Raw genomic sequence first — 20,740 nt, forward strand, 5'->3', positions numbered from 1 at the left:
AAGAATTTCCTATGAATGTCTTTATGGAGTAAAGTTGTAGTTAAAAAAAGTTACATGTTGTTAGTAATTTTTGCATTGTTGTTTCTTGGAAAACTAGGAGCTTAGTTGGAAGGAGAGCATAGAGTTGGCACCTTGTTGTCATAATAATGGTTGCATATTTACAGTATGACCACATAATTCATATAAATTCTACCTAGATGTACTAATGTGTGCATATTTGCATTAAGTTCATAAAGAAGATATGCCATTTGGATTTTGAGATCATTTTCTGTAAAGAATGGTGTGATCTCCTATGATGAAAGCTGTATGAAGGTTGTGTGCCTACATTAAGAACTTTAGTTCTAAATCTAAATGTGAGAATTTGAGATTTAAGGAAAATTTTTTTAGTTTGCATGAACTTATTAAATTGGTATTTATTATTTTTTAAATGAGCATGATGAAATGATATTTTTTTATGAAATCGGCAGGGCATCGTTGTAGAAAACACCTGTAGATGTAGAATTTCCCATAAGTCCAATTCTATAGTCAAGGTTAGGCTGATTGTTTGTCTACATGTGCCCTATGTTGAAATGGATACATCCATTAGAAATAATAAATGCCTGTTTGTGCTTTGATAGATATAATCTATTTATCAAACATGTAGATGTTGTTGTAGAAAATGGTTGTGTAGTTGCTTATAGTTGCAGGAACTATCTATTGGGTAGCGAAGGCCCCGCGTAACGGTTTTGGGGATCAAAGCCCAAAATTTTGGGTAAAAGTATGGTAGAGGCTCCACGAAGTGTGCAGAGCACGAATTGTAATGAGTCAAGTCAAAGGGTTGTTCGCCCGAAAATATTGTAAGAAAATAGAAAGTGAGTTGGCCTGCCCATGGTCCGCGGACCATGGAAATGTATAAATAGAGCAAGGCTCTATGGTTAGAAATGAATTTTTGTTTTGGATCTTGAATGTTATGGGTTTATGAAGGCAATATTCTCTCTACATCTGTAAATCAGAGTCAAGGGTGTTGGTAGATAGGTAGAGGCTCTATAGTTGTGTGCACAGAGGCCTGGTAGAGTCCGCAGTTGTGTGCGCGGATCCTTACAGCTGAGTGCATAGGGCGGATCTGGTTGTATTGACAGAAGATAAATAAAGATAAGAATTTCTTAATCATTGTGTGCTTTATCACGAATCTATCTGTTGTTTATGTTATGAAATTATGCACTATCTTTAAGAATTGTGATTGCGTGCACTGGGTTTTATTGTTAAATGTTTGCTTAAATACTGTAAGAAGAAGATCAGATCTGTAATAATTTCATTAATAAGAAAGTGCATCTATATGGATCTACGCGGAATCTCGATAGCGGTACAGAGTGGCGCAAGGTCGTAGAACGGTTCACGACCCCTCCAGACCACATCAAGACATCCCAAGGGTGCGGAAACCTGGTTCCAGTACCCTCCCCTACTACCTCGGGTGAGACTTCAGTCCGCGCTCCACGGACTGTTGCTGAAAGGGCCGGTAGTGTGGGATTTGTTTGGCTAATAACTCTTCCAAACCTGGGTCAGGCCCCAACAAGCCAACAAATGGTTTCGTTGCCAGGACTAGGATCTGCCTAAGGGATATCTGATGTCGAAACACTGGAACCCTAGGAAGAAAGAGCTTGAATATTGGTTGGATCAGAAGCTTCACGAGTTCGTGGTACAGGAAAACAGAAATCCATGGATATCTAAGGAAAGGTGGCTGGATTGCTACATATACAAAGAGATCCACGAGGTCTTCTTCGCGTCCTTCTCGACAGAACTATATGAGTGGATCGTGAGGCTAGCTGATAATCAAGGAAGGTGCAGACTGGATTGGACCATCGTGTGGACTCAAGAGTTGGTGCGTAGGCTGGAAGCATCTAAAGATAAAATCACATGGGCAGTAGATCACTGGTTGGATTGAATAATAGGAGGGTTTATCACTGAGTTCATGATAGACACAACTGTGAGTTACAACGAAGCCGAAAGGCGCTTTCTCCAAGGACCGTGGGGTAAGTACATCAAATCGTTGAATAATTGGATTAAAATGTTGTTATGTGAAAAACGGGTTATGCGCATCCATTGATGTCTGGGGTGACGCGGAGCAGAAGAGGCTACCGAGGGACCAAAGGATTAGAGAATAGTCCTCTGATTTCTATTTCGCGAGAAAGCGAGGAGGAGCTCGCAGGATTCTCTCCAAGAAGCGCAGTCTGACTGATAAAGTAGTGCTTTCCATGGGTACCACCACCATCCACGCCATCCCCCACTTCACCTACATCGAACCCATCTTTGCCTACCCCACCTCCACCACCAACTAGGGTCGGAATGGTGAGTGTGATCAAGTTGCTGGTATTTAGAGGCGTGGGAAATGAGGAACTAGATCAGTTCTAGCTCATGGTAAAGGCTGTGTGGGAAGCCTAAGGTGTAATGGATGATAACATAAAAAAGGCTACTCTAGTTAGCGTGATGCAGGACCGTGCATTGACGTGGTATATAAAGTACTCGAGCGATCACCCGAATGCGGGAATAGCGGCGATCCAGGATGCATTGAACAAAGAATTTAGCCGGCGAAAATCAGAAACGCAGTCGATTAACAGGTTCAAGGAAATTGCGATGCTGCCTGGTGAAATCCCGTGGGATCTGGATTAGAGGTTGAAGAGTACAATCCGTGAGGCTAAAATGACATTGATAGATGCATAGCACTGCACGTGGTTTGTGGTGTCTTTGACACCACATCTGAGGATGGTGCTGTCACAACAAAAGATCTCAACCCAAGCTGAAGCATTAGAGATAGCGATGAGGTTGCATGAAACTCCAATACAGGATCCGGGGTTGGGAGTTCAGCAAATCCACGCACAACTACAAAACCTATGCTTGGAGATGCAAAATTTGAAGCAAGATAGGGCGCCCCGACCGGAGGCATATGAAAAATTATGGTGTATCAAATGCAAAGGCCAAGGTCACGACAAGGACCACTGCCGCGTATTCGCAAACTATGTGGCAAGGGGGGGACCAATGCCATTGTGACCAGAGGCACAAGTCGGGCCAAGCGCGGTGCTCGCACTCTGGTGCATGATCTGTCAGGTGGGAGGAATGCACACTACAGACAACTGTCATCTATTGCAGAAACTTATATAGCCCCCCAGCAGTTGTTTTGCAATTTTTGTAGATCGATGGGCCATGACGAATGAAATTGCCGAAGTTATGAGTTACTGATGGATTGGGCACCTGCTTACAGGATGCAGATTGAGGTGTGAGGACAGGATCTAGTTGCAGCAACAGTGCGCAGTGGATTCCAGGGACACAGGCGGGGACGAGGAATGGGACCTGGACGAGGGCGTAGACAATTAATTTGCTACAATTATGGAGGACCTAGGCACTACGCGCGTGATTGCACGAACCTGACCAGGACATGTTTCCCGTACTGTTACCAATTTGACCATGAAGCAGTATATTGCCCCACACTAATTGCACAGATGCATGAAAAAGGGGTGCTTTAGACTACTCCCACTCAGAACGTCCAAATGATGAAGGTTGAACCACACGAAGAGGATCCTAACGTGAACATGGTGCTAAGAAGTGGTGCCACTACAGGAGAGGATAAGGGGAAGCAACCCGCGGAGGATACATGGGTTTGCAAGGCCCCTACAAAGCAACCTGAGTTTGATTTGGAACACACGAAGGAAACATTTATGTAGGCTAAGAAGAGCTTCGTGGAGGCTTCTACTTTGGGTAGCAAGGATCAACCTGAGCCAGAAATGGATCCTTCTATGTTAACTACCTTTTTAGAGACATGCATGAAGCTACTGCAGGACAATAAAGCAGTTAAGGGGTTGCAGGAGTTGATAACTAGGTCTGCAGGGTCGGGTGAACCATGCATGGTCTGGAAACTAGGCAAGCATGCTTTGCACATCAGGCGGGAAATGCGGTTGACTGCCCAAATTAGTGACTATGAGATGGATCAAGTCGTTCTGGATTTGGGGTCAGATGCAAATGTTCTACCTAAGCAGAACTGGGAGCGTATGGGCAGGCCCGCGCTATAATGGTCTCCTATTCAATTACAAATGGCGAACCAACAGAAGATCTTGCCTATGGGGAGACTACAAGGAGTCACAGTAGATATTGAAGGTGAGAGCACACAAACAGATTTTGAAGTAATAGAAATTGTGGATGACAATAACCCATATCTTGCATTGTTAGGGATAGACTGAGCCACGGATATGAATGGAGTCATCAACCTAAAGCGACGAAAAATGATATTCGAGAAAAAGTCTCTCTGTGTCGTGGCTCCGTTGGACCCAACTGAAGGGGCGAGCTATACTGAGCCTATATGCAATGAGAATAGTGACGATGAACTAGAATGTATTTACTAGATCACAACACAAGATCAGGATCAGGTGAATCCGACAGCGGACGAGAGAATATCGTGGGAACGAGACAGTTCCTGTATGTCGGAATCAGATGAAGAGATTGAGCGATGGCAGAACCGATTACATGAGGTAACAAAACTAAATTGTAATATGATGGTTAGATCACTACACCATGTAATGATAGAAGCAAGGGAGCTGCCAACATATGGGGGTGCAATGAAAGCGGAGGAATTGGTCGACCGCTGCGAAATGGCAAGCTTGGAATAGAAGCAGCATGGTGCGCAAACAGGGCCGCTGGGCGCCACAACTGCACAAGGGTGGAATATGCGCCAAAAGATTAGGAGAAAGTGGCACGAATGTAGAAGGTCGGTGCACGTACGGGTTGGAGGACAAAGCAGGGTGAGCGTCCATTGGAGGCGTAGGGTGCAGATGTATGTGGTGAAAACGCCTAATCGACTAAGAATAAAATATCCGGATTCACCACAACGATGCATTTCGCCAGCTGTTCGTGATGAAGCTAGCAGGAAAACAGGGGGGAGAATAAACAACGTCCGTCTCATAAGACGACCCACTGGGAATCTGCGGATACCAAGGGTACGATGGGCCTATGAGACCATCTACAGAAGGAGGGGGGCAAAGGTGATTTTATCAATGGTAAGACAAGAGGGAATCAAGAACGAGCAGGGTAGCTGCAAGTTTCGTGAAATCAATGAAAAAGGGGTGCGGTTGAGAAGGAAAAGTGTGAGGATGGACGAAGGCATTAGCAAAATGAAAACTGGTGTCGCACAAGTGGGCCACGTAAATCTGCAAATAAGGAAACCAGGCCTGGCCACATCTACCATGGTACTAGTACGCGCCGCGACCCTGCTAGCATGGTTGCGACCGCACCAATAGAGGAATGTACAGAAGTGAACAAGGGGATAATGGATACGAAGGCACTCAAAAGGTGCCCGTAGCCCAGGCTCATGGGGAAGCGAAAATCTCGCACCTGGGGTACGACCACCTGACTAGCTGTGGAAAGCACAGTCTCAGCGCCCCAAGCAGTTGAAAGAAGGCAAGGGACTATAAACAAGTCTGCGAGATGCCTGCGCGGAAAGAAGGGTCCATACAGGGCCAGTCGGTCAGCAAGACCGCGGTCGTGCAGAAGGGGTTGTGCCGCAGCGTGGGAAGGTTAGGAAGTGACCATTAATATCACTATTCACGGTAAGAAGTTCGGATTACGACAGAGAGGAGCGGGCGGCGGGCCATTAAGGCAGGGGTTTCGAGATAGATACAGAAATTTCGGCCGCCAAGAAGACATTAATGAGTTGAAAGTAGGGGGAAGGATTACATTCAAACTCACGCGGTCCTACAAAAACCCTTGGCCAACACTGGGATATTTGAGATTTGAACCGGTACAGAACAGTAACCACCCAGCTATTAGGCCTACGATGAGTACCATGGCTAGAACACGAGCAAGGTTCGCGGAAGAGTTGCATCCAGCCTAGGAGGGCCTGGAAGAAGCAGCTGCTGGCCCCGAGGTTCCAAAGTCCCCTTGCACACCGCGACCTCGAAAAGACAAGTAGACTATGGGGCCAGTCCAGGTATCACCGAGATTTAGTAAATTTCCAGTGGCAGAAAAAGGCAAAGCAATCACCACTGAAATCGACGAGGATGAGGAAGCAGAGGATGCTGTCTAAATACTGTCCCTACCACCATATCTCCCTCCATGGCATGGGACGGCCAAGATACCGAAGGACCTGGACACCGCAAAGAGTACGCTCCAGACCCCGCTTCTCCCGGATGAGATAAGGTTTGATGGTTTGCCGCTGGGTCGAATACCAAGTATCAAGTTCAAAGATTGGGATCTTGTGGATAGCGAGAAGTTCCCTCAGTTGTCCGAGGATAAATTATTGTAGCAGAAGTGGCTAAGGGGTGTGGAAAAGGCGGGATTAATCAATCTGAGGTGGATACCCCACAATCACCGCGCGGACATCACCATTTTTGTTATTCGACAGTTACCATGTCTGGTACATGATGGGTAACTCTGGTTGGAGGAACCAATTCCCATCACGACCGATTTAGTACACCGACTTACCCATCTGCCTACTAAAGGGAACGATCCTGCAGACATAGCAAGCTCTAGTAGCGATGTGGGTCTCGCCGAAGCAATGAAGGTTAAATATAAGCTGGAGAAGCGGAAGTGTGGGTATGCCATAGTGAGCATCAAAGACCGAGGGGTGCAAGTCGCCACCTAGCTACTAGCCAGTAAACTCATGAGGAAATGCCATGTAGACGAGGTTCCAGCCCCTGTCATTGCGCTTGCGGAATAGTGTGCAGAAGGGGTTCAGTTCAACTGGGCACAATTTCTATGCGACAAATTTTTGACCAATTGTAAGGAAGCACAGGAGAAAGGTAAGACTTTCCATTATGCATGGTTGCTACTATCAATCCTTCTAGTTGCAGGAGAACTGCTACAGGGTAGCCAGTTTCCCAACATAAAAAAGGACCTACCTAAAGCAGTGCGGTATAACTCGCTTTGGGCTACAAAGGATGCCATGAGGGTTCGTGACATCAAGGTATTTTGGATATTCATGGAGGTGAGTATCCAGACATGGATCGCTCGTAGACTGCGATTGTCTCCGAAAGTATACAACAATTTGCAAAGCATGACTGAGTTTAAAGCGGACATGCATAACCTATATATCCAGGCGCGGAAGGATCCTAAACGAACATGGGTAAAGCTTCTATTCATTGCAACGGACGATGCAATCTACGAGGTACTAGTAGCATGGCCCCGAAGTGGCACACCCCGAATGTGGCCCTATTAGAAAGGATGGTAGCACAACAGTGAAAGAAGGAAATCCAGCTGCGACTCACTGAACTGACGGAAAGGACGCGTCAGGGACAACAGGCAGCTTTGTAGCAGGAGGCAACCAAGGAAGTAATAACCAAGGAGATCACAGAAGATTAGGGAATGTCATCGGAACAAGACATCTAGAGGGAAACAGAGACACGGGAACACATGGAATTTCCCACAAAATCGACCCAAGGCAAGAGGTCGCGCATCAAGAAATCACCACATACACGCAAAAAGTCAAACACAACAAAGACTTTGGAGAAAGAATTTCTTGACAGCAACAAACCGGCACGCAATGTAACTTCCGGTGCCTTGGAGGAGCTGATGATAGAGTAAACAACTGTGTTGGGGGAGCTCAGAGCACAGTTGCAGGCCTTACAGGTGTGACCCCCGAGAGGGATGATATCAAACCTAGAAGATGACACAACCGCAGCCGAGTAGATGGTGCACACCCACACAATGAACACTTTAGTGTTGCCAGCAGGCGCTGTCTTAGCAGAAGCCGAAGGTAACATGAGAAGTTGGGGGTTGAATTTGGCCACCCTTCCTAGAGAAACCCTATACCAACTGCAGGATGGGGTAATCGTTGAGCTTCGTGCCAGGGAAGGTCGTGCCCTCCAAATCTTAATGGAGCACAAGGAAAATATGGAGCAGGTCAATATACAACGCGATGACTTGATCGCACACAACCAGGAAGTGGAACAGGCCGTGGTGGAGGCCTGCAGCAAGGTACCATAATTGGCTGTCCCAGCAGAACTTCCTATAGCTGAAAAGATTCATCACATGGCCGCAGGAGTCTGTACAGTCCAAGAGGAGGCCTCGAAAGCCCAGTGGGAATTAAATTTACAAATTGCGGAGCTAAGACTGAAGGCGTAGCCATCCACACCCCCGAAAGTTTGAGAGTAGCGCCGTGGGGAAATTCAAGCAGGACTGGAAGTGATAAAGCGCGCTATCCAAGCTTGCTCGGAATTGTTGGATCAGTCCCTCCTGACGCTCACATCTCTCCAAGAAGATCCAACGCTACAGCAGGTAGAGGCAGAAGCGTGGGAGTTACAGCAGGCTTATGACAAGGTCCAGGGAATTGCGCAAACCGTCGCCGTCACGCAGTGATTGGCCAAAATGAGGGAGGCCCAGGTTCTCAAGGCACAAGTTGACGTCGCCCGGTAGAAGGAAGTAGTGCTTAAAGAACGCATCCAACCGTGGCTTGATGAGGCATTCGTGGTCTCCACCAACATCGAGGGAAAGTTAGCACACATGCAGGCAGTATATGAACTTGGAAAAGCGACGAAAACTGATACTGATGCATCGATGGCTTGCGTAGAACGGGTATAACAGATGGCGGAAAATTTGGTTGCGAACGTAAACGAATCATAGAAGTTGCTGAATGACCTCCACGCGAAGATTGCTGCACCAGCCGAGTGACTCGGGACGAGTCACGATGATTGTGTTGGGGGCCTGTTGGGTAGCGGAGGCCCTGCGTAACGGTTTTGGGGCTCAAAGCCCATAATTTTGGGGCTTAAATCCCACAATTTTGGGTAAAGTATGGTAGAGGCTCCGTGAAGTGCGCGGAGCGCGAATTGTAATGAGTCAATTCAAAGGGTTGTCCGCCCGAAAATAATGTAAGAAAATAGAAAGTGAGTCGGCCTGCCCATGGTCCACGAACCATGGAAATGTATAAATAGAGCAAGGCTTTATGGTTAGAAGTGGTTTTTATTTTGGATCTTGAATGTTATGGGTTTATGAAGGCAATATTCTCTCTGCGTCTATAAGTCGGAGTCAAGGGTGTTGGTAGACAGGTAGAGGCTCTGCAGCTATGTGCGCAGAGGCCTGGTAGAGTCCGCAGCTGTGTGCACAGATTCCTGCAATTGAGTGCGCAGGGCGGATCTGGTTGTATTGACAAAAGATAAATAAAGATAAGAATTTCTGAATCATTGTGTGCTTTATCGCGAATCTATCTGTTGTTTATGTTTTGAAATTATGCACTGTCTTTAAGAATTGTGATTACGCGCACTGGGTTTTATTGTTAAATGTTTTCTTAAAGACTGTAAGAAGAAGATCAGATCTGTAATAATTTCATTAATAAGAAAGTGCATCTGTATGGATCTACGCGGAAGCCCGACAGCGGTACAGAGTGGCGCAAGGCCGCAGAATGGTTCGCGACCCCTCCAGATCACATCAAGACATCCCAAGGGTGCGGAAACTTGGTTCCAGCACCCTCCCCTACTACCTCGGGTGAGACTTCAGTCCGCGCTCCACTGACTATTCCCGAAAGGGCCGATAGTGCGAGATTTGTTTGGCTAATAACTCTTCTGAACCTGGGTTAGGCCCCGACAAGCCAACACTATCTATAGCTACTAACTTATCAATAAGTCCAAACAATATGAAAATTATAGATTAGTAACTCTAATTTTGGTTATTGATATGAATTTGTGTTATTAGGAATAATCATTATAGTGGTGAAGAAAAAAATTAGTACCCCATAACCTCATTAGGCATAGAAGGGTTGGATATGTTACAAATTGCCTATATCCATTTATTTTGCTTTCAATCCTACCTAAAATGTATCTTAAGCATTATCTCAAGACACACTTTTTCCTAAGCCTTCAAGTTGCATTTTATATTAATGAAATAATCTTGAGTTTCCTTTAGGTGTTTTGGATTCTTTTCTCTTAGATTTACACTAAAATTAGCACCAGCCACTGCATTGTATAGTAATAGGGCCATGACATCATCACACCTTATTCCTTGTGGCATCTTCCCATGGATCTTATTGAATTTGTTGTTAGATTATTGGAAAATTTCATTCTCCTTCTTCTTAATCTATGTGAACTACACTAATAAGAATATATTGTCCTTCATTTGATCCCTTTGATCCTTAAGGGCTTGTTGTACTAACCTCCTATTCTATTTCTTGCCAAATTTTGATGCCAATGTTCCAACATATTTTTCCCATTATTTTGCAAATAGCTTCATAACCATATTTTCATGTTTGACCTCAATAATATCCAAAAAATGCAACGAACACTTTTCAATAAATATAGCATTATTACCTTGGAAATTTAGAAGGTTCTTTAACTAATGCATACACCATGAGGATGCCCCAGTATAACAATAAAGTCTAATGGTGTATACTTTTCTACTTTCCACCTTTGTTCAAGCATGCTTATTGATTTGTTGGATGAAGTGATTGTGAAAATGGACACTACTTAGATTGATTGGTTTGATGTAGGGATGTGAGGTACACCTTACAATTGCATTGATGGATCAAGAAATAATTTTTTTAAAACTTCTAAAATTAAGTGATTTTCTAGGGTACTTGAATTTTGAAGAACCTAATATTGATTGTCCACTTTTATTCTCAATAGAATCTTTGTTGGGTCATTTATTGGTGGAATAATGTTATAGGAATCCAAGCAAGTTGATCTTTTGGCATTTTCAACCTACATATTTTTGTTTTGTGGAATTACCAAATGAGAATAATGTTCCTCAACATACATCATGTCTCATCAAATTATTTAAGTCCAAATCAGAAATATTTGAGAATTGGACTTTGTCTTTGATAATGCTGCCAATTGTTATTCCCAAAGCTTGCACTTTGCAAATGTGAAGTTTAGCACATGAATCAGAGCAATTTTGGTGCAGTGTTAGAAGCAATGCCTATTATCATCTTGATAATACCTTTCTCACTTCACAGCTAGTGGTTTTCCAACTATAAGGGGATTATCTAAGTGTTTCTTTTGATATGCATTTGAACTATATAAATGTATGATAGATAACCGACCTAATAATTTTATGATGTATAATTAATGAAGGTAAGATGGATTCATAAACCAATGCTTGTTCTAAGGGCTATCAATGTTTAGTTCGTATATAGAGGATTCAAATGAATTTGGAGAAAGTTAACAGGATAATATGACACATAAATTCAAACTACTAAGTATATCAATACAATTACCAAATTAATGTTGAATGGAAGTTTTCAACTTAACAAAATTCCACATATAATCACAAACATTGCATCAATTAGATAAGCAAAATAATCAAATCAATTATGGATCAAAATAAGAGGAAGATACAAAATTTTAGTACAAAATTTTTAATTCTTCAACTTCACATAGAATACTAAAAAATCGATAAAAGGTCCCACTCCTATTCCAACCTCAACTTAACACCTTCCAAAAGGAAATGTAAATCTTTATGAAAAAAGATATACACTGGCTCACAAACCTTTCTTTATAACATAAAATATAGTGCCTTGATCCACATAGAGAGAAATAAAAGTGAAGGAAATCATGTAGATACAAGGTCTTCAATACCCATCTAAGATGTTGCAATTATCCTAGGACATAATCTCTAAAAAACCACCTTTTGGAAAAATTTCTTAATTCAATTTATAGATCTATAATATCATTCAATATTGATCATCTTTGAGAAAGGCATAGATGATTATTCAACAACACATTCAATCATTATAGAAATGAGTGATCAATTCCTTGAAGCCAACTCCACACTCCACTTTTAGTCTAACTTAATTTCCTCATTCCATGCACTAAAACATTGAAGATATAACCTCCAAGCCTTGCAAATTTGATAAAAAGTCAAAAATGACCCTCATTATTTTCAGCCCCAATGTTGTAAAACCAATCTCCCTGTTCCTTGAAACATGGTGCTATATCATTTAACAGCCTATTTTTATGGATATGTCCGTAATTCTTGGGGTTTTCCACTATTTTAAGGTGTTATTTTGGGTATTCCTTTGACTAATCCAATTTTCACATAACTAAAGCTTAAGACTCATTTATCCAAGTTCTATATGCATATTAAGCTTTGTGGTTTGAATAACCAATGTCAAATTCAGAAAACAAACATATGGAAAGAATTTCGAGTTTTATATTGTGCTTAATTAGGTACTAGGACATGCCCCTTTAAACTCAATATTTTTTGATATAATTCTGTAGATAGGTAAAGGAATATGTCCTCTAAAACATATCCAAATTTCAGAGTTAGGCTTGAAGATTGTAGCCTACACTAGGTTAGATATTGCTCCCATGTCATTGTAGATAAATTGTGCCTTGTTTTTTTTCTTGCATGTTTGGTTGGGGACTTGGGCATGCCCCTTGAACTTAATATTTTATAATGAAATTTTTGTGGTAAGTAGATGAATATTTTCTCTATAACATATTCAAATATTTGATTTATACTCAATAATTTGTTGTTAGGTAAACATTAGACCCTATAACTATTGAAATATGTTAAATGCACACCTTACCCACAACAATACAAAATTTGGTGCCAAATTGTGATAGGATGATCTCCATAACCTAGTGAATCAAATTAGGCACCACTTCTTAATTTCTATGAGCTCAAGCTTCCGTGATTCATATTGTTCGAAAAGTCGACCCAAATTAATTACTTCCTAATTAAGATTCCATGTGATTTTCGCTGAAGAATCTTTCTCTAAATTGATATGGATCACAGAAGCCTTAACTCTATTACTTCCTAATTCTCGAACTTTATGTTTGAATGAATAAATTTTCCAACATTTTCACATGAAAAGCCCTAAATTTTCGACATGCCATTTTGGGGCTAACATGATAATCCTTATTGTCTTGGTTGGATCTTTGATGAATGTCATAGCACATTCCTATTTCTTTCTTCCCTATTGTCGACATTTACTCATGATGCCTTCCTTTATAGGCACAAAGGAGTTGTTAGACTACGCAATGTTGTTTGGACTACAACAAGTTCATTTCTTCAACATTTTCTTGTCATTCTTCTCAACATTGCATTGTTGGTCACATTTCTCCACGGGGGCTTCACTAGGGGATCAATATCATACCACGTGGGTTCATATTGGGGGATATATATTGAGAAAACATGACATAATATATTGGGGTATATAGAAGGGGTAAAGGGTTTTTATATTGACAAATATAAAAAATGGAGCTTAGAGTGAGTGAAAAAATATAAAGGGATATAAAAATTAGTAATGAAAAAATAGATACCTACAATATCTAGTGAAAGTAGGGGTTTTTTAAATTAGGAAGTTGTATTGGGTTCATATTGATATGGGGTTAAATAATGTGATTTTTAGAGAGATTTTCCAATATGTAGTCAAATTAAAGGTATTGTTTAATATGCCACAAATGCATGTGATATGTCAGAGGTGCATTTCTCAGTATTAGAATTGAGATATTAGATGTCGCTTCACTTTATGTTCTTAGTCAACTCACTATATAAATCTCGGTTGTTTACAACTGTTTAGATGGTTAAGGATTTTAGTGCTTGGTCTATATACTAATGTGGTCCACTTGTACTTGAAAACACAATTTAACCCCTCTTCCATTATGCACAAATGAGACTTATAATGTTGAACTCCTCCATATAATCATCCACTAATTAATCATGAAATTGGTGCATTTGTTCCCACTTCGTAACCCCTAGACTAAGCCTTAGCCACACAATGACATCATGCACACAACACGCAAGATGAGCCGCACAGTTTGGAGTTGATACCTCTGCAACAAAAGATATGAGACGCTTGTTGGGTCTGGACTAACTAACTACTCTGATAATATGGTATACTAGGTGTATGTTCATACAGAAGCATTTTGATGGTATTCATTTCTTTTCATGTTGGAGGGTATAGTAGGATATTGATGCTGCGGGAAAGTTGCACAACGACTTAAACCTTCCATTTTTTTGACGGGAGAGTTTGGCCCAATCAGGATCAAATTGGGATATAAGGACTTGTGTATCCTGCTACTGTAATATAAGATGTAGTGTAGTTTGTAGTTTGTATATAGTTAAGCTAAATAAGTCTGGTCAACCGACCATGGTACAATAGTGTATGGAAGGATTTAGATGTTTTCGGAGAATTTCTTTACAGTATAGTTGTTTGCTTGATGATGGGTATGTAATAGACAGAGCATGAAGAATGGGATTTTACTTGAAGCATTCTTCCCAGACAGGTAGAGCATGGGGAATGCCTTGGATGGCTTTTAAAAAAAGTTGTGCAGATTGGCTGGTCTATTTTGTTACATGGACGCAGATGTCACTGCTTTCCAGAGTATGTGGCTGAAGGCGGATTATGCTGGACATGATATGCTCTGTGGATGTTGTAACTGGGTTGATAAAATTACTCAACAATGAGTTGCAAAGAGTCGCAAAGTTGCAATGAGTCTCTGTCAGTCTTATGTTCTTTTGATGTTGTAACTGGGTTTAATAAAATTACTCAACAATAAGTTGCAAAGTTGTAATGAGTCGCAAAGTTGCAATGAACAATAGTTGGGGCATTATGCTTTATGAAATCTGCTTAATTGACTAGCAAAAGTGAACAAAATGACCAGGGAAACTCAAAAGATTGAAGGAAGATTGTCTATAGGTCTTTCTGGAATATTTTCAAAAAATGCAGCGGGAATATTGCTTCTGGTAGATTTGCAACCTAGACCCAGAGAACATAAGAAATGAAACATCCATAATGTATTCTACCTTGCTTGTTCGCGATCAAGTTTTGTGGATGAATCATGGAGATTTGCACAACTCAACAGCACTGAACGGCTTTACTGGCTTTTCTGTATGAATGTAGTTTTAAGCTAGTGAATAGCCTATATTTTGTGGTTTGACAAGTAAACCGAAGTTGTTGAGCATTGTGATCCTTTTTTTAGTGGTAAAATAATTTTGCTGGATTAAATTTGCCAGTTCATGAATTTATTGTCAGGCACTTCCACCGCTTATCGTAGTTGCACTGTTTGGTGTGATAAACTGGTTTGTTGCCAGATTTTATGTTACTAACAGTGGATTTTATGTTACTACTGTGTATTTTGCAAATGAACTTAGCTTTGTTATACAGCATAAAAATGTATCATTCAAGCTGAAATTAGAAGCAGTGAAGGGGCGAATATTACTTGTGTACCAGCTGTCTTTAATTTCTGCCTGAGAATATTTGGATTTGTTATTTGGATTTGTTATGATTTGGATTTGTTATTTGTTATTTGAGAATATTTGGATTTGTTATTTGGATTTATTATGATTCTGGATGTTTCTGGATTTCAATATGAGATGTTGAAATGATTAGGTTGGATGTCAATATGAGATGTTGAAATGATTAGGTTTGGTTTGAGTTCGAAGTTTTTATGAGGCTGACCTGATTCAGGTTTGTCTATATACATAGAATTATGAGATGTTGAAATGATGAGGTTCGGTTTGAGTTCGAAGTTTTCAGGTTTGTCTATATACATACAATTATGAGGTGTTGAAATGATGAGGTTCGGTTTGAGTTCTAAGTTTTTGATGATTTTGATGAGGCTTGTCTATATACATAGAATTATGAGATGTTGAAATGATTAGGTTCTGTTTGAGTTCGAAGTTTTTGATGAGGCTGACCCGATTCTGGTTGGTCCTAATTCTGGTTGGTCTATATACATACATTAACTGTAAAATGAAATAATGAAATTCAGGTTTGTCTATATACATTGAATTATAAGATGTTGAAATGATTAGGTTCAGTGTGCCATTGGGTATTAAGCATGGTAGTGCAGAAGATAAGTTGATGGTTTACAGAAGTCGAGTATTTCTATTATGTGTCTTCTTTGGACATAATTTTAATGGGCTTCCTTCCTCGGATTTCTAGCCTCATATGTCTTCAGCCAAAAATTTCATGGCCTCATATGTCTTCTTCAAACCAGATTTCGAATGAGATTAGCGGATTCTCTTATACAGTTGGCAAAGCACCATAATGATAGTTTTGTATTTATAACGCTAGCTTTTGCATTTCAACAAAGGTGTTGTCCTTTTCACTACCACACTACAAAAATTCCGCGGGATCTCCTATGAGACTGGGTGCTGGGCCGGTTCATAACAATTGTGATTATTTCTGTTGCTTTTGCTGGTGTACGCAGTCAACTCGCTTTGTTTGTATTGTAATAACCTTGCTTCCGAGTTTCGCTCTACCTCGAATTTCAAACCGTGTCCTATGATGGGGTTCGATCTACAAAGGAAATATGAGTTTCATCATTTCTTCATATTTATTTTTGCAGCTAATGTGGAGGAAAAATATTGACTTTCTGGTAAATGTTGGACACAAACATCACTTCTAATGGAATCTACAATGCCAGAAAGTTCATGACCATTTTCACATGTTCTCACACTAATAGGCAGTCCTCATAACTATTAGATTATTAGATTATTGTTATTTGTTTTAATACTTTCTTCCAAATTTCACTCTGCCCTAGATTTCAAACGTATGACGGGGTGATCTACTAGCCAAAATTTCATGGCCTCGTGTTTTCTGCTAACCATATTTGAAATTGGATTAGATGGTTTCCTTGTAGAATGAACTAAGTTACCAGGATTCGAATTCGGATTCGGATCCGGATCCGGATTCGGATACGGATCCGCCAGTTTTTTGAAAATCCAGGATCCGGAAACGGCAAAGAAACGGCAAGTACAAGCAAATATAAAATATTTTGTAATTTTTAAAATTAAAATTTATATAAATATAAAAATAAAAACTAAATTTATACAAATATTAAAAATAAAAACATATACTAATTTTTTAATATATAATTTTTACATATAATAAATAATTATTTTATAAATAATTCTTAATGTATCATTTATAAATATTAATTAAACATTAATTAAATTTATATAAAAAGAAAAAAGCATATGTGATTTTTTAAATATATAACTCCAATTTAATACTTTAAAAATAATTATTAAATTAATCATAATATAATTAATGCATCATAAACACTAAGTTATAATTATTTATATTAAGCAAATTATTAAACTTATAGTTATTTTAGAAAAGTTACTTTTAAACTTGAAAAGGAACTTTAAAATTGATTAAAATATAAACTTACTTTATGAACTTTAAAATATCTTCTAAATAAATAAGAGTTCATGTCACATGTATTAAAGTTTATAATGTCTTTAATACTATTAAAGTTTAATAAATATGAGTTCACGTCAGTCACGTGTATTAAAGTTTATAATAAAGTTTATAATCTCTTTAATACTATTAAAGTTTATAACATGGTCAACATAGAAATAAAACTTGCATTAAGTTTTATAGCGTCTTGTATGTCGCCACGAACTTGCATTAAGGTTTATAGCATCTTGTATTAAAATTTATAATATGTTCGACATAAAAATAATAAATTTTATGTCACCCAGCAATTCCTTAGTTTATTTCCGCTAGCAGATTCATTAATCTATTTCTTACCATTCCATTGACTTGCATTGAATATCTCGTTTTGGAATTTTGTGCTCCCATATGTTGATGATTTTTTACCCACGAAAAGAAGATAGGCGGATCTCTGTGGATCCGGATCCGGATCCGTCTCCGATCCGGGGATCCGCAGATCCAGCCATTAGGTCCAACGGATCCGGTAACATAGAGAATGAACAAGCAGGACAAAACGCCAACTTTCGCAATTCTACAGGACTTTATTCTTTGCGACACTTTACATTCAAATATTTAGACAATATAGTCAGGTCCTTGTTCTGGAGATAGTAAAGTGGCTATGCATGGTTTTATAACTGCATCTTTAAGTTCGGGGCTGTTATGATGAGCCAAATCGTCATCTGCATTTGGCTAGAATTTTAATTTTCTTTGTGGGTTCTTTGGTAAAGACAATATAGTCAGGTCCTTGTTCTGGAGATAGTTAAGTGGGTATGCCTGGGTTAATAATTGCATCTTTTAGTTCATGGATGTTATGAGCCTCATATATATGGAGATTACTCATGCTAATAATTTTAGGTAGGTGAGCCTAGGTGAGGCACCCTGACTAGGGTTGATAAGTCAGCATGATGACTTGTCTTATCTATGGCATGGGAACTAATAATTCTATGCACTGTTTTGGCTATTGAACATACTACTTATGTATATATACATGTGTGTTATGATGAGATATTGTTTGTAATCTTGTCTGTCGAACTAATTAGAATGCATGGAATGAATGATGTTGATATGGTTGCTTATGTGATTATCAATGAAATGTGGTCTCAATAGTTGGATACTATAGTTGGGACATATGATAATAAATCACTGTTGATGCTCTTGAGAAAGTGTGAACTGTGTAAGATTGGCCAGACTTGCAGGAATCACCACTGCCCACCTAAATTGTCCACGTCATCATTAATGTGGAAAATTGGATTATTATGTATTATTTCAAGAAGAAAAACAAACAACAGGTTCCATGTATTTTAACCAATTAATGATGCAAACTATAAGAGCTAACCAAAACTACAGACCTCATAAGAACAACCAACTATAGGTGGTTCATTGATTATGAATTTGATAGCCTCCAATTTCTGAGAGAATGTCTTCAGTTTTTCTAACATAATATGTTTACTGTAAGAATACTACCTAAAAGTAACGGGTATGAGAATTCCCATATTAAGGATCACTGAATCTCTAGTAGCATAAAAAAATTATTGTCCTTGGCCTAGTCCTAGTTTAATCTCTGGCCCTAGTTATTTTGATATCAACAAAATAGGAATTTGAGGAATTAAAGCAATGCCAGGTAGGAGAGGCTTACACTGGCCGGTGTTGATTCATTATTTGAGACATGACTTGTGAATTTGTGCATAGACAATTGACTTGTTTGTCCTGATTTTGGTGATAAATTTTGCAGGGTACCGGTGCCTTGTGAAAACATACCTGAAAAGAAACCAGGGAAGCAAACATACGCTTCTCCCACTAATCCAATTCATCAAGCTAACATAACATAAGTAAAAATAGGTCTTGCAAAATTTCAATCCTTATAGCAAAATTTACCTAAAGATTTTGGTAGGATTGCCAAATCCTATTTCAAGCTATGACACAATTGACTAGAGAATAAGATTTGGTGAACATGCTCTTCTTAGAGGCCTTGGAGGTTTTTTCCAACTGGATTTCAGGTTACTGTTTACATTCCCATCATTTTCCTTCTCCGAACATCCAGAAAGGGTATCCATGCCTCTTGCAAGACCCATATCTTCACACTGGTTTGTAACCGCAGTAACAGTGGACTCCTTCACTGTATTGTGATGAGATGAAAAAAACAACTTAGCATTTGTCTCCTGGACAACCCCACATTGAAGTATATTCTTCCTTGCCTTGTCATCTTCTGATGCATTAACTACTAATGTTAAGCTTAACCTATACCTTATTTTTCCAAAAAACGTTTTGATCAACGCTAGGAATGGTGGAGCCCCTGCTTCAGTGACTGTAATATCACTTTCTAAATCATACTAATTTGCCCTTCCTGATTTTAAGACAAGCCCATCTATATCTAAATACGCAATGAGTATATTAGCATTCTTTTGAACAGTAGCACTCAAACTCAAGGGCATAATGCACGCTTGTTTTAATTGCATGCAGCTCCCCAGCCCATCCATTTCCATCACAATAGTGAGCCTAAAGGGTACCCAAAACTTCTTAAACTAAAGCAAAACTGCCATTCCTATCAATTGAAAACAACATAATCTCCAAATTCAGCAAAGGGGCATGAAACTTCCCACTAGATGACAATCTTGAATGAAACCCAATGCCCAAAAGAACATGCAAAACTCATGTGGGGACCTAAATTCCCTACTGCAGGTTGGTACCCAAATGTCAAATTGTTCTTGAGAATTAGCCTGAGATAGCCATTCTCATTGAAGTTTGTTTTCAAGCTTTTGTCTGGATTATTCAAAGTGTCAAAATTAACTTCACAAGCTGATTGATTTTTACTACAAAGGAAATATGAGTTTCATCATTTCTTCATATTTATTTTTGCAGCTAATGTGGAGGAAAACTATTGACTTTCTGGCAAATGTTGGACACAGACATCACTTCTAATGGAATCTACAATGCCAGAAAGTTCATGACCATTTTCACATGTTCTCACACTAATAGGCAGTCCGGAAAATCTCCAGCCACCATTGTTGTCACCTTGATCTCATCCTCTACAAATTAAGAATTTAGTGTATGGTATAGATTGGTAATTTGTCATTTCCAAATTAAGCCCCATTTGGTCGGTACTTATAGTTTGTTAAGCAGTCATAGTTTTATAATTATAATGGCATTCAAAGTGGTGAAGTCTCTTGCAAGTTTTCTGTTGTTGTTGAATTTCTACATGTTTCTTGTTGTGGGTGCTATTGCTAGATGGGCTCTCAATGACACCCTTTACCACACACACTGGTACTTACTAATTTCTTAGTAAATATACATATTGTTTTTCTGGTACTGCTTTGATAGCTGCGATTGTAAGGGTTGCTTCATGCCTTTCATGACTCCATCATTTCCGGATTTTGCGTGCCCTTGGCTTCCAGTGCTAAACGACGGATCCAAATGCACTTGGTATGGATTAAGATGTGTTAGAATCAAAATAAAATTTTTGTGGTACCCTTTACGAGATGGGTTGAGATTTCGATCCTGGGACAGTTTCATCATCTACCCAGGATTTTCAATAGGTACATCGCACATTTTATAGAAAAATGACACTTACAGAACTCATTGTGTATGTGTGTATGCACTTCATATATATATAAAGAGAGAGCCTGA

This window comes from Pinus tabuliformis, chromosome 9 (genome assembly GCF_031772625.1).
Source record: "Pinus tabuliformis cultivar Carrire ecotype Pingquan chromosome 9, CPIR1, whole genome shotgun sequence".
NCBI lineage: Eukaryota > Viridiplantae > Streptophyta > Pinopsida > Pinales > Pinaceae > Pinus > Pinus tabuliformis.